The sequence below is a fragment of the Atractosteus spatula genome, chromosome 4 (genome assembly GCF_055471065.1).
Source record: "Atractosteus spatula isolate fAtrSpa1 chromosome 4, fAtrSpa1.hap1, whole genome shotgun sequence".
NCBI classification, from domain to species: Eukaryota; Metazoa; Chordata; class Actinopteri; order Semionotiformes; family Lepisosteidae; genus Atractosteus; species Atractosteus spatula.
Window position 1 is genome coordinate 16,599,253 of NC_142709.1, and position 15,660 is coordinate 16,614,912.

Below are 15,660 nucleotides of genomic sequence, written 5' to 3' on the forward strand. Positions count from 1 at the left end.
CAGTAATCCAATCACACACAATAAGTATGGATAAGTAACTTTAACACAGACTAACTCAGTCATGCAAAGGAACAAGTAATACAGTAGGTTTATTCCATGCTGAAAAGAGAAGAAAGAAAACACAACATTTCGGCCGTGGAGCCTTCTCCAGGTGTGTCAGAACCTGGGGAAGGCTCCACAGCCGAAACTTTGTGTTTTCTTTCTTCTCTTTTCAGCATGGAATAAACCTATTACTTGTTCCTTTGCAGCCTACGCATGCTGACGCAGCTCCCCACCTGAACTAACTCAGTCATTATCAGTGTGAATTTGTGAAAGAAAATACAACAAAACTGATCTTGATTTTCTTTTCCTATTTTCTTGTCCCTGGCAAAATCATGATTTTTTAATGAGGAACCATTGACTTGATTTGGAAAAACATTATAAGAGCTTTAAATGTGGGATTCTGCCTTTACTGAAGAAGTCTCAGTCCCTCGGTTTATAGCCCATCATCTCACTGAATCAATGATGATTCTGCATCACTGAAAAACACAGGAATGCTAGCCTTCCAATGAGTTGTGATTAATATAACTTGCTCCCCTTGCTCTCCATAGCATGGCATTTTTTGATTCAGGAAAATGTGTTGTTGCATAACACATAAAATCTGTCCTGACCTTATAAGGGTACATCTGCCAAATGATTTGATATAAATGTGTTGATTATGGTTTGGTTCAGTAAAATTCACAAATGAATATTGTGAGGTCACCTCAAACAGCCTGATTTTCAAAGTTTAGGTAACACGTTCTTTGATTTTGTCAGGAAAATGCCTGGGATTTGTTATTTACTTATAACTACAAGGTGCTCTGTGTGTTTACTGTGTCAAAGTGATAGAGATCATTATCTTCCTGCCTTCAAGGCCACGTGCTCACACTTAGTTTGACTCATGGGTTGCAGGTTGTCTCTTTGTTGTTGACTGATGTTACATAAGAACAGAAGTGACAAATTAAAGGAGGCCAGTCAGCCCATCCAGCCCATTTGGTAGTTAATTAATTACCCTGATTGATTGGGATGATCGTCCCTGGCTTTATTCACACTTAAGAAGACCAGGTTCTTAGAACATCTTCCAGTTATTTTGGAGTTTACTTTTATTCAGTGCACACCGTTTGAAGTTCAGGCGAAATGGCCAAACACAGCTGTCAGTGCAGAAGCCAGAATTAATTTCTATCATTGATCTAGATTCTGGTATAATCAGTAGACTCATCAAGTTCACAGATGATATCAAAACAGGAGGATTAGAAGCATTGTGGGAGTTGCAAAGAACATTCAAAAAGATTCAAGACTGGGCAAAACATCTGGCAGATGATGTTTAATGCAGACAAGTGCAGAGTATTACATGGAGGAAACACTGAGCTTGAAGGCTACTTGTGAAAAATACTTAGATGTTTATATTGACACACCATTTACATCTTGTGGTGAGGCAATTAAAAAGCAACAAGAATATAAGGATATATAACTGTAAGTGCAGAAGTGAATTAAAGAATTAAAAAGATGCTGTGTTAAATTATACGATGCACTAGCAGGACCATGTTTAGAACATCAAATAGGGAGAAATGTCAGCCTGGGCTGTAAAAGAACAAGGGGAGGTGCTGAAAAGTAAAAAAAGAAGAAAGAACTTATCTGCAGGTATGAGGGAGAAAGAGGAAGGGAGCAGGAATGAGAAGCAGAGGAGTGGGTAAGGAGGACAGCACAAAGAGCGGGTGAGGAGACAAAGAGGGTTCAAATAATGGGAGATCTGGAAGACAAATTCTAGGGGAAATATGTGAGGCAGAAGTCTGCAATTGAACGATTTCCACACGAGTGTGAGGGACTAAAGAAGAAATCAGTGATTTATTGAGAGCTGGGGGAAGGTTTGATCCAAGTCCGTGGATAATTTTGTCTTTTGATGTCAGAAGTGTGAATGGAATCAGAAAGGTCAGTGCAATCACGGCTGGGAAAGATGAAATGGAGTGTACCAGCTTGGAGAGATCTTTGATCCACATTGCTCTGACCTGTTCCTTGAAACAGTCATTTTCTTCCTGTTTCACCAAAGTAAATGGCCCCACTTTGTTAGGATAGACTTCTTTACACAAAGAGTTGTGGGAGTCAGGAACAATCTACACAGCCATAGTTTTGAAGATTATTTTTAAGAAATAGTGGAACGAGATCCCGGCATCAATTAGCTAACAGCCAAACAAGCCTACAAAGCTACAGTAAATGTGCCTAAAAGGCTCATCTCATTTGTAACCTTTCCTGTATTCTTATCTTTATTTCAGAGATTATTCTAATGACCCATAAGAATAACTGCCTACCTGATTAGGCTCCGTCTCACTGCAGCCCTGTACTGGGTTAAGAGGTTATTGAAGACGAACGGTTGTGCAAGAACAGTTGCTGCTAGCAGGTGGCTGCCTGGAATAATTTGGATAAAAAGACTGATACTTCAAACTTGAAGAAAATCAAATTTGAAGTTATGATCATTGTTCTTACGTAAAGCACAGAATGAATGTGCCACTAATATCTTTGCTTCTGTTTGCCTGATTGTTCATGCTGCAATGCAGTGCCCTGTGATGAATAATGCATCTGAGCTACCTCAGGCTATGTTTCACTTGGTTTTAAAAATTAACAAGAGGGCAATTATGGCTATTTGCCGGGCATACTGTGAACACAAACAAGGGAACTGAAGAGCAGGTATTCAATTCACATAGAATGCCAGCAGTGTGATCAACATGTTTATGTGTTTAGTGCTTCTACAGGGTTGGCCATACAGTACATTTTCTGCAAGATGAGGAATGAATTGAAATTCCTTAAAGTGAACATTTCCACCTACTATTGTCTGCATATCCATCTATCCATCCATTTTCCAACCGCTTTATTCAATACAGAGTTGCAGGGAAGCTGGAGCCTATCCTGTTAATCAGCAGGCGAGAACAAGGACACATCCTGGATAGGACGCCAGGCAGACACAGACTCACACTCACCAATTTTTCCCAACGCCAGCTAACCCACCAGTATGTCTTTGGACTGCTGGAGGAAACCAGAACACCCACAGAAATCCCATTCAAAGACAGGGACAACAATACAAACTCCACGCAGATAGTGCCCCAGGAATTGAACACGCTGCCCCAGCACTCTGGAGGTGCAAGGCTAACCACTGTGCCGCTGTGGCTCCCCCTTCTCTGTACATAGAGCAACCTATTCATTAAGTTAGTGCTACGCTTAAACAACCTGAGCAACTCGGTGTCACAGAGTAATTCCTTAGCAAAAATCAGAAAAACTAAAATGAAAGAGACTGAACAATGTACAAAACAGAAAAAGCAGATACATAACAGATATAGAACTCGGAGAGAACTACAGGCACACTAGTATGCATATTAAGGTTTAATACTAATTTAAGATGAGGAGTTAAGTTTTATTGGACCCTGTGCAATTTGCAGAAAACCCCAGTTTTTGTGAGGTACTGACAGTAATGCAGGCAGTAACTGTTTCTAGCACCGCGGTGTATTTTACTAGCAACAGAGCAGATGTGCATCATCAATAAAGAAGAGTGATGCAGTTCCAGAAAAAGCAGAAAAGAACCACTGTACAGCACCAAGGAGCACCAGCACGTCAGTGGAGCAGAGTGAATTCTGAAGTTAACAAGAAAATCCTTCCATACTTCTGCAGCAAAACAATGACCCAAAACATATGGTCAGTGTCACCAAGGCGTTCATCAAGAGAAAAATATAGAAAAACGTCACTGGCCAAGTTAATCTTTAGGTTCAAATTCAATTGCCCACCCATTTTACATGCAGAAAAAAAACAGAAATCAGAATCACCAAGAACAGACAAGAACTCCAAGTGTCATTGTAAAAGATCACACAAAGAGTTTGTTGAGCTCAATGGGCCACAGACTTCATGGGTTATTGCATCTAAGGAATATGCAACAAAATACTGACTTTAACACATTAAAATGTACTGAAAGAGAATGTGACCCAGTACTCATGGTCGCTTCAAATTACTGGTGGAACATGAAATATGTTTTTGTTCTAACATAGTCAAATGTATCTATGGAATTTGCAAAACATAATACGCTTATTGTACTTATGATCATATACAAATTGTTTGACTGTAAAGCTAAAATAAGACTATAGCTTTTAATTGACTTTGTTGTCCCAGTATTTGTGGAGGGCACTGTATTTAGGTTTACGTACTGTATTCTGGCAGACAGTAGTATTTGTTCCAAATTCAGCCAAGACCTTGTGAAAACAGAAAGGGGCCGCACAAGTTTCCTGGAAAACATTCAAATCATTGTCCTAGGTTTTCACACAGCAGTTGAAAACATGTTCCTGTTGATAATAGTCCTGACAATAAATTGCACGGTAACTTCCCTCATGGGACTGGTTATAAACTGCCTAGGGGAAAAACTGAATGGATTGGTGCAAACCTGCCTGAAGAATGAGTTGACATTCAGGAGGTGTTATTCAGGAGAACACTCGGAAAACTTGGAAAACATCAACAGGTCACTGAAGTTCATCTTGACTAGGCCTCTAGCAGGCCCTCCAGTGAAATATTGAGTAGATAGTAAATTAAATTTAGATACCCTGAGTAGGACCATAAGGAATGTATGGCCCATTATCTACTGCAGTGTTACTTGTCTATACAGACTTCTGAGATTAATGAAAAGGTCATTGGCAACACTTTCTAACAGGCAAAAGTCCTTCAGATAATAAAAAATGCATGTTTCCAAATGGCCCTCATGTTAAAGCAAAGTGCCTTTCTCAAGGGTACAGCACAGGAGAGTTTGGAAGTGATTTTATCCATTTTGCCAACTGAGCTCATCTGATATCCCCTCAGCAACAAGATCTCACTCAGGATCTGAACCTGCATTTGTCCTGTTGGAAGTCCAGAGTTTTAGCCAGTATATTTTAGTTTTCTTGAAAACTGTTACTTCTGATCAGCCTATGGACTCCTGAAGCAAACAATGCAGCAATAAAAGCTACATCTCAGATCTCACAGTCACTTACATGTTTATGAAACTCTATGTGTGTGGATAGACTACTGTCAATGTTAGTGGCCATACTTGGACATCTTTATAGTGAAAACAGTGACAAAATTCTCAAGGACACCATGCATGAATCTGTAACACATTACCAGAGTATTTGCTCTCTTCTGCTCTGTCAGCCACTGAAATGAGAGAAATCCCACAAAACTAATCTGAGGTAGACACCTTCTTCAATTACTCAATTGTCAGACACACTCCCATGTTTTATTATTTTTTACTCAAATATTCATTATTATTTTTTACAGCTCAAATCTTTTTTGTGCATACGCATGCATGAGTTTTCTTGTGCACCCTGATATTTTACTGGCAACAGCATACCAGTCTTTCAATTTGGCCTTTATATGTAAGAGGGACATTCAAGCTTTTTATCTGTGATCTGCAGACTCATTGCCCTTTAACAAATGCTAAATCTAAGCACCTCCTCTACTGGAAAACTATTGAGTGCTTCACATACTCTAGAGGTGAATAAACTGAGGCCAGATGTCAGTACAGCACTGAATCAGTGTTGTTCTGATGAATACAAGCTTGAAATATTAACTCTTCATCTCTGAACAGGGGCAAACATACAGTACATAACACCAATGTTGCTGCAATGCTGAGAGTGGTTATGTGCTACTTGTTATCTACAAAAGTTATCATGTGCTTGCCTAACACAGGAAACTGTTAGAATTAAGAGCAGAGAATAGAAACGTTGCTCAAAACATAAGACTGGAAATAATATAGAATATTAGGCTCCAGCTCCCCCTGTGACCCTAGATTAGATGAAACGGTTAGAAAATGGAGGATAATCTAAAATCTCATAATATAAAAGGGCTCATCTGAGTCTATTATGACAATGTAACATAGTTAAGTTTGTCTTTCAGAAATTATTTCTGAATGGCAAGTTTGGAACAGGGTGGCATGGCAGTGCAGTGGTCAGCGTTGCGGCCTCACAGCACTGGGGTCCTGGGATCTATTTCTGGGGTGCTGTCTATGTGGAGTTTGTATGTTCTCCCTGTGTATGCATGGGTTTTCTCCGGGTGCTCTAGTTTCCTCCCACAGCCCAAAAATGTACTGGTAGGTTAACTGGCTTCTGGGAATATTGACCCTGGTGGGTGTGTGTGTGTGTGTGTGTGTCTGCCCTGTGATGGACTGGTATCCCATCCAGGGTGTATCCTACCTCATGCTTGTTGCTCGTCAGGAAGGGCTCTGACTCACCCACAGCCTGAATTGAAAGAAGTGGTTTGAAATGGATGAATGGAAGTTGGAAAAAATCAATTTCCAGAATCCCTTCTGCATTGGGTAGGATTGCCCTTTTCGGTACTGTTTAGCATGTTACATGTCTGCACTCAGTCACTGACAGTGCAGGCTTCTGCAGAGGAGAGCTACCTTACAGTCCATCAGAGAGAAATGCGGTGAGAAGTTTTCTGCTAACATTTACATGTACAGTACAGTAAAAAAATCGTATGAAACAAAAGCCTAGAACTGTGTACTTTACAAAGGAAACAGGGGATGTTAAAATTGTTAAAACACACAGGAACCTTCATCTTATTCTGTGGTCATCACACTGGACATTGGATTGGACATTTGTTCTGAAAGCTGTCTCATTTATTTAAAGAGAAGGAAATATTCAAGCTGGATTAGGTTTAATGTAATTGATTTAATCACATCTGTATACTTTCTCTTTCATGCACATATGAATGAAATGGTTTTAAAGCTACAATAGCTGCCAGACATCATATTTCTGTGTGAATTTGGCATATGGCTCATGAGTGACTAATTCAAATCCTATGTTTGTTCAACATTATTCTTGCTATAGCAGGCACTACATTGGAATACAGATAATGGAATCAAGCACATGGCTTCATTCATATCCAGTTTCTGTGATTGAAACTGCATGATACTTCCAACAGCAACAGATACCAAATCCAAATGCCTACATATAAATGCAATTAAGAAACTAAGAATCAAATGTTCTTTGGGGCTCAAATTACCAAGAGGCTTACATTCTTAATGCTTCCTTGTCTGGTAGAATTTTTCTTAAAAGAGATTTTTGTTAGGAGAGCTATTTGGCATTGCAGCCCTGGGAAATAAATAAGCAATCTCTAATCTTATTTAAGCATTGTCTAATGCTTAAAATGTTTGGTTTTTTTCTCACACTCCATGCAATGAAAATCATGTTTTTAAGACTACAGTTTCTTCTAAAATTCCACTCTCAGAGAAGACTCTGAGCAGGGTGAAAATCCGTAAGGCTGCAGGGCCTGATGGGATACCACCTCGCGTCCTGAGGACATGTGCAGCACTGCTGGCCACAGTGTTTACGGACATCTTTACTCCTCCCTGTCACAGTCCATGGTCCCCACCTGCTTTAAAAAAACCACTATTGTTCCAACCCCCAAAAAGGCAAAAGTGACATGCCTGAGTGATTACCGCCCAGCAGCATTAACATCTGTGGTGATGAAATGCCTGGAGAAGCTGGTGTTGTCACACATCAACTCCTCCATCACAGAGTCCCTGGACCCCTTGCAGTTCGCCTACCAGAACAACAGATCAATGGATGATGCTGTCTCCCTGGCTCTGCATACAGCCTTGGAACACCTGGACACTAAGAACTCGTATGTGAGAATGCTGTTTGTGGACTACAGTTCAGCATTCAATTCCATCATACCCAGTCAACTGGTGACAAAGCTCAGGGGATTAGGTCTGTGCAACTCTGTCTGCAACTGGCTGCTGGACTTTCTTATCAAGAGACCACAGGTGGTGCGGATAGGCAATAAAACATCAACACCACTCACCCTGAGCACTGGAACCCCACAAGGCTGCTGTCTGAGTCCAAGGTTGTACTCCCTGTTCACTCACGACTGCACAGCAAGACACAGCAACAACCGCATCATTAAGTTTGCAGATGACACCACTATAATAGGACTGATCAGTGATGATGACGAGTCCACTTACAGGGATGAAGTCGTACAGCTGCTTAGGTGGTGTCATAGCAATAACCTGGACTTGAACTAAAGAAAACGAAAGAGCTAATAGTGGACTTTCGGAGACACAGGCCACACACTCACAGCCCACTCAGTATTGATGGAACGGAAGTGGAAACAGTCACCAGCTTTAGGTTTTTGGGAATTCACATCTCTAAAGATCTAACCTGGACTGTGAACACTGACTCTATCATGAAGAAGGCTCAGCAGCGCCTTTATTTCTTGAGGTGCCTCAAGCGATGGGGGATGCCAATACATGTGTTGGTGAACTTCTACCGCTGCACCATCGAGAGCGTCCTCACCAACGGGATCACCGTGTGGTATGGCAACACCTCTTCGCGAGAAAGAAAGGCACTGCAGAGAATGGTCAATATGGCCCAGAAGATCATCGGCTGCGGTCTCACCGAGATTAAACAGCTCTATGAGGACCGCTGCCATGGTATAATTCTGGCCATCACAGAGGACAGTCACCACCCCGGGCATGAGCTCTTCACCCCACTGCCCTCAGGCAAGAGATATAAGAGCATACAGACACTTACCACTAGATTCTTCAATAGCTTCTATCCACAAGCAGTGAGATTGGCGAACACATTTAGCCATCCCCCTCGGACCACACCTACACGATCACCATCTACCTCTTTATGATTTCTTATCTATTGCACATCTCCAGTCATTGTTTACACGTCTGTATTGTTTACATTCAAACTGTCTACATGTTTACTTGCACATTGTCTACTGTTTGTTTGTATATTGTCTTGATGCACTGTTTGCACTTTGTTTTGTTTTTTACACTTGTTTTACAATCGAGAGACTTTCTGTAAGTCAGAATTCCATTGTACCAGCACCGGTTACATAAGGCAATAAAGTTCAAGTTCAAGTTCAAGTTCTCTAAAACTTGTCTCTTCTTTCTAGCTTTTTCTTTCCTAACCCACCTGGGTGATGCACGGCTGTTATTATGCCTCAGTGGCACCCCCGCACAGCAGATCAGGTGGACGGGTGAGAAATTTAATTAACGGAAACTAATTTCCATCGGTAAATGAAGGGAGGACATTAGGGGGGGCAGATTGTGCCAATCCAGAGTGGCATTTGTCCAGGATACCAGGATTATCACTCTATTCTTTCAAAACTGCCCAGGTTTTTTAATGACCAAGCAGTCAGGATCTCAACTTAATGACTCCGTCTGAATGATGGCACCTTCTACAGCACAGTGTCCCCATACACCAAACTGGGGTGTTTGCTTGAAAACTCTGGACCAAAGGTAAGAATATTTGTCCTCTAATGTCACCCCTGTTTTTCTCAGAGGTCTCCCATTCCAGTATTGACCAGGTCTGGCTGAGATGTGGCTACCAGGTGGCAACGCTGCTACCATATAAAATAAGGTGCCTGGCATTCATAATGTTTGTATTGTTCTCACAGCCTGAATTAAGTCTTTCTTTTACATAAGTAATGAATGACAACGCTGTCGACTGCTTTCTTTTGGAAATAATCCCAATATCTCAGCTTCATAAAGTGGTATTAAAAGAATAAAAACCTTGCTAAAATTAAAAATGAACCTCATTTCAATCCAATTTTGAATTTTATTTTATTTTTTTCAGTTCAGGTCCTAGAATGAATTACAGTAATGGGCAGAATGGTGTCATTGCTGTTTAACTCATTGTTAATGTAGGAAATGTTCACAATGTTCACCTAGTGCTCTGTAAGGTGCACTGTCAATGCAAAGTTTTTGACATGAAGAGCTAAATAAAAGGAGGTTCAAGCAGGGGGCTTTGTCAACATATGTAGGCTGCAAAGAAACAGGTAAAGATTCATTCCATGCTGAAAGGTAAAGATAAGAAACACAACGTTTCAGCTGTGGAGCCTTAAAAGGAGGCCAATATGCTGATATTGTTCTGTATCTTGTTGTGTGCTGGATGGTGTATTAGTTTTATCAATGTGGGTTATAATATTGCCATGGACCTCTCTGTACCAATGGACTAATACAGACCAGTAGCCAGAATTAAACAAAGGACATACAGATGGCTCAGGCCGGCCACCTGCTGAGTGGTTTACTGGCAGCCTGTGATGTGGAGTGAGCAAGTGCTCTGAGTGAATGTACTGTATGAGTAAAGGGATTGTTATCTGCCTCCTACAGAGCAGTACTCTGCAGTACTAATACAGTGATACTAATACAGTGAGTTGTATTAATTTATGAATGGTATAAAACTCATTTTATTAGTTTTTGTAATTTATTTATGGTATAATTGGAGCATTACTTCCTTTTTGGGCACCGCAACTCCTCCACTACAGTACAGTATTCCCAAGGAACCAAAAGCGTTTAGGAGTTACAATATATCACTTGTGCCTGTTCTATTGTGCTGTTACATTGACATAGAAGTTTTCATAAGAACTAGAAATACTCCAAGTGAACAGGTTCTAAAGTAAAAACATACATTATTAAAACATTCCTTGTAAAGTAGTAAGTAAAAAAACAAAATTATCCTATTTGACTTTAGATCACAGATTTGGCCATCTCTAATATTTGTATTCAGTAGTTTGGTAAAATTCTAATAATGATTAAATGAGCCGATGAATATGAAGACATAGAGCACTAAGTACTTCTTCTTTAACTCACCTGGCTGAGGAACTCGCAGCACAGGCCAAAGGAGAAAGCTGTCACACCCCTTAGTTAGGAGGAATGAACTTGGGAGGCAGCTGCAAAGGTGAAGCTGGGCTTTGAGTCAACAAAAGCATGAAGTGAATGTACCTGTAGGGTGAAAGACAGGAATCTTGAAAGAAAGTAAGAGATACTATGTAAGCCTCTATTATTAGTGTTTGCAATGTGGGCGAGCTGGTTCATGAAAAAAAGGACATAGTTTCGAGACAATTTATTTGAATGCAGTCTTGGGAACCTAGAAAGAAAAATTCCTTGAGGCTCTTAAAGGATTTTCACTTTTTACCTCGAAAGCATCAACATACTTCTGCACAAGTTGAAAATTGTTTGATGGGAGATACTGTGACTTGTTCAGTATTGGCTATTAAACAAATAACAAAAAAGCACAAAAGATCAGGTCCATAAGAATAAATGATAATGAACACTAACAGTGTTTCTGGTTGCTTGTGTAATTTCCTCATTTTTCATATTGTGAAATGCTGTTTCGTAGAATTGCAGTCATTAAAAAAGACACATTAAATGCTTCAAGGAAAGAGCTGTAGACGTAAAGAGATTGTAGCAAATGATGTTGTTTTCACATTCAGCCAACTGAATGCAACCAGTTCCTCTTTTCAACACTGACGTTTTGCTTCTATTGAAATGTATTCTGTTCTGCTGACATCTATTCAGCTTCAGTTATTTTGCACTTTCTAAAGAACATGATCCTTGTGTGAATATTGTGAATATCACTGTCTGGCTGATCCCTGTACCCCCGATCAAGACTGAAAGGCTGATCTGCAGGATCAAGAGATGAACAGTGTTTCAGGCTGGGAAGTCATTGCAGGCCCTTGAGATTTCAAAAATCCCAAACTATTTGTTTGTGGCCAGTCTGTGTGGCTTGAGGGTTGGCATTCTTGTGAAACTGACAGACGCAGCTCATCTAAACTTCACGATCCAGTGAGCCACCCCTTTCCACATGGGAGAAGTAAGCCTATGGCAGCTCGTAGGAGTCAAGACCTAATCCAAATGGTCCAATTTTCAGAAGAAACCCTTCACTGCAGCCCACAAATCCCAGCAGCAGACGTTCATTTGAACCTCCTGACCTTCAGCACACAGCACAGCCCACATTAACAAAAACAAGCCCAACAGATTGTCATTATTCCCCAACATGGCCTGCATTGAACTCATCGTGGCCTCGCGGTTAGCTATTTTAAGTAAGCAAGACATCTTCATACTTGTTTACTGATATCCATTTATTTCCAATGTCTGTGTGCTGCGGGCATTACTCTTCCTAAGAGACAGGTATGTGATAGACAGATGCAGTAAAGCTGTTAAATAACAGTGGCAGATCAATCAGGCAAGTGTCAGGACTGGGGGACACACGACTGTCTTCCCTTCTGCTGTTTGGAGAGGGTTGTGAGAGAGAGCAGGGCCAGATTTTGGTGTCCATAGGCCCTAGGCACTTTCACTCCGAAATGTACAAAAAGAGGGGTAAACGCCAATTGAATCACGTCGATTGACATGATGCACTTTAAACTATTCTAATGCTAAGCCACGTGATTGATGGAGCGAGTTGAGTGACCATCACTTCGATACTAGTTTCTAGAACAGCCGCTAGATAGTATATGATTATTGATTTGGAGCACCTAGAATCGATCACAACCATGTTGTTTCAGCTTGTTTTTCGTTAGTCACTAGTGTTTTCCTCTTTCGTAGGCCCTAAAAATTTTTGTAGGCCCTAGCCACTGTGCCTTCAGTGCCTAATGGGAAATCCGGCCCTGGGAGAGAGGTGTATACTGGACAAAAACTCTGCAGTGCTTAAGAAAATAAAAGACACATTGCTTAAACAGTTTTAGCAGTGCTGCAGTTTTCAATGCTTCACTCCTTAAATTTAATGCTCTACACTTAGATGTTTAAGGCATTTTCTAGATAGCAGTGTATTTCTCAGTGAGAAAAGTCAGTGTACTGGATCCAGGCTCAGCAATGGATTTCGTCCTAACACAAGGAAGAGGTGTTAGCAGGGAGCGCTCACCCTGTCTGTGGGTCCTAATGCTCCAGTAAAGTGATGGGGACACTCTGCTGTAAAAAGACACTGTCCTTTGGAAGAGATGAACAGCCAAGGTCCTGACTCTGTGGTCATTTAAAATCCCAGGGCATTTCCTTAAAAGAATAGGGCTGTTACCCTGATGTCCTGGCCAAATTTCCCCCCTGGCCTTTACCATTCATGGCCCTTAATAATCCCCATCTATGAATTGGCTTCAATATTCTGTTCTCCTCCTCATTGATAGCTGTGTGTGGTGAGCATACTGGCGCACTTTGGCTGTCACTGCAACATCCAGGTGGTGGCTACACATTGGTGGTGGTGAAGGGGAGTTCCCATTATCTGTGAAGTGCTTTGAGTGGAGTGTCCAGAAACGCACTATATAAGTATAAAGAATTTTCTTCATTATTTTAGAAAAAATTCATTCATTTTAGAAAACATGGATTGTCTAAGACAGATGTATGCTTTGGCATTATGCATTATCAGTAAGTGGACTGAATATGAAGAGGAAAAAGGCTGTTAAAGTATAAGAACCTTCAGCCAGGATTCTTTTGAATTTTTTGAGAATATGTACGCAAATGTAATATGTATAACCCTCATTGATTATTATTCCAAAAGACACAGCAGACTCAATTGTTTCCGAGCCTTTGTCAAAGAGCATGTTACAGCATGTATATACAGTATATTATTTTGGTGCTGTGGTTTGGATTGGGATAAGGGGTCGGGTATTATATGAACTCATTTGTCTGTTATGTCAATAGGAAGAATGATCATGAATGGTTATGACTTCTTATAACAAGTTATGTGGCTTCTAAGAAGGTATTATGAAAATATTATACAGGCTACATAACGCTTAATTTAAAGAAAGTATGATCAAACTTTAAGACATATTGTAAATTTTGCTATCAAAACATTTCAATTGCTGAACCTGCAGGTTCAAATAAATAAAAAGTATTTCCCTGAAAAAACAATCCTCCTTGATGTACATTTTCTGTGTAGTTTTGAGCATTTCTAAATTCTCTTACTGTTATCTCAATGAGTCAAGTTATAAAACCTTAATACACTGTACATCAATAGTGCATGTGTATTAAATAATACACTGCAAGAAGAACTAAATGCATGTCAGTGTCTATTATCTCCTTTATTATACCCTTCAGTGTGTATTTTCCATGAGAACTGTATCCAGTGTCCTGTTTTTCCACATTCTGGCAGCTGGTGGATCCCTTTCCTTCGACAACACAATTATAGTATTACAGTATGAATTAACCGGCTGCCCACTTCTTGTGTCTCGATGCTGGTCAAAGTGAGGTTTTGTGTGAGGCAAAGCTGGGCGCTGGCTTTAAGAAATGCTGAAAGACTAGGCCGGGTCTGCATTTAAGATTATTTTTCGTAGAGCCACAGCATTTGGAAAAGCAATTTGAACAAATTTGAGCAAAATAAAAAGGCATCCAAATATTTTTGTGGGTTTGTTTTACTGGTTATAAAATTAAATGGTTAATTGTTTGAAACATTTTTTTTAAGGTTGATTCTTGTTTCCAGAGATTTCTCCATTGTGTGCTCACTATGCATTGCTTAGATATCCAGTGTTCACAGCCCTACTTGTAGAACATGTTGGGAACCAAAGTACTGTCCATAGACAGCGTTGCTAAGCAACCAGAAGCACCTGACCTTATAATGTGATCAAAATGCACAGCATCCAATCTGTAGAGCGAGATTTTATATTCTGTGTTTTGTCAATTATTGAAAGTGCATACAGTAAGTAAGTCACAAAAACCATGCACCTCCAATGAAATCTCTTGTCCGTTTGTGTTTCAGAAGATCACTTCAGTCTGCAACAGGAGACAAGTTGTTACAAGTAAACAGAAAAATAGTGAATTGATATTGGCTACAATTATAAATTTAATTACTTAAAAGGGGAATGAAAATTGTTCTTTCTTAAAAAGTCACTATCCAACTCTACTAGGTCAGTATTAAATCACTAATTTTGTAAAGAATTAGAACAACTTTCTTATGATCATTTCACCAGGTACAGTAGCTTGTTAATTATTTTTAGTGTTTATCTGGGACCAAATTCTAATTAAACATCTGTATATTCAGCCAGAGCTCTCTTGATTGAACAGCTCACGTGCTAAATTCATCAATAACGATTTACAGGTGTAAACAATCTTTAAAAGCATGATGTGACTTATAAGACTCACTGGACTGGTGTGCTCTAGGACCTAAAGCAGGGGTCTCAAACTCAATTTCTGAGAGGCCTCTGGTTTTTGTATCAACCCAAAAAATCAATTAAACCATAAACCGTGTTTTATAAATTATACATACAGTATATAGTCTATAGCACATAAGAGACTCACTTTATTAAAAGTACAGTTACCTATAAAATTACCCCAGAGCCAGGATAGAGGTATTTAAATTATTTTGCTAATTAAATAATTAGACCAACTATGTAACTGAGAATGTGAGTGGAACACAAACCAGAAGACACTGGGCCCTACAGGAATTGAACTTGGAGATCCCTGCTATAGGATATGAGGAACATTTGGATTAATTTTAATAAGATACACACCTTAACATCTCCATCTTGCCATGTTATTCCTCAGTTGTAAAATACAAAATTAAATTTGCCTGGATGTTTTGTACTTGGATGGGTCTGGCCAAGGAGATACACTGTACAATCACAAAGCAGTAAAGTGACATGACTCTCAAATAATTCATACAACAGTTTCAAGGCCACACACTTTAAGCAGTATTGCAGTTCTAAATAAGGCCAAAGGGCAATGAAGATCAGGAGGACGTGACATAATCCAAATCCAGAGGCTCGTACAAAGTCACTTCAGAAATATACCAAAAACCAATTTGCCTTCATGTCCACCTGCCCTATCCAGAAAAAATGATCTGTCCAGCAGGCATTTGGAAAACTACCAGTTCCCAAATTCAGTGCTTCCAAAAGGAGACGTGAGATGTGGGATGTGAG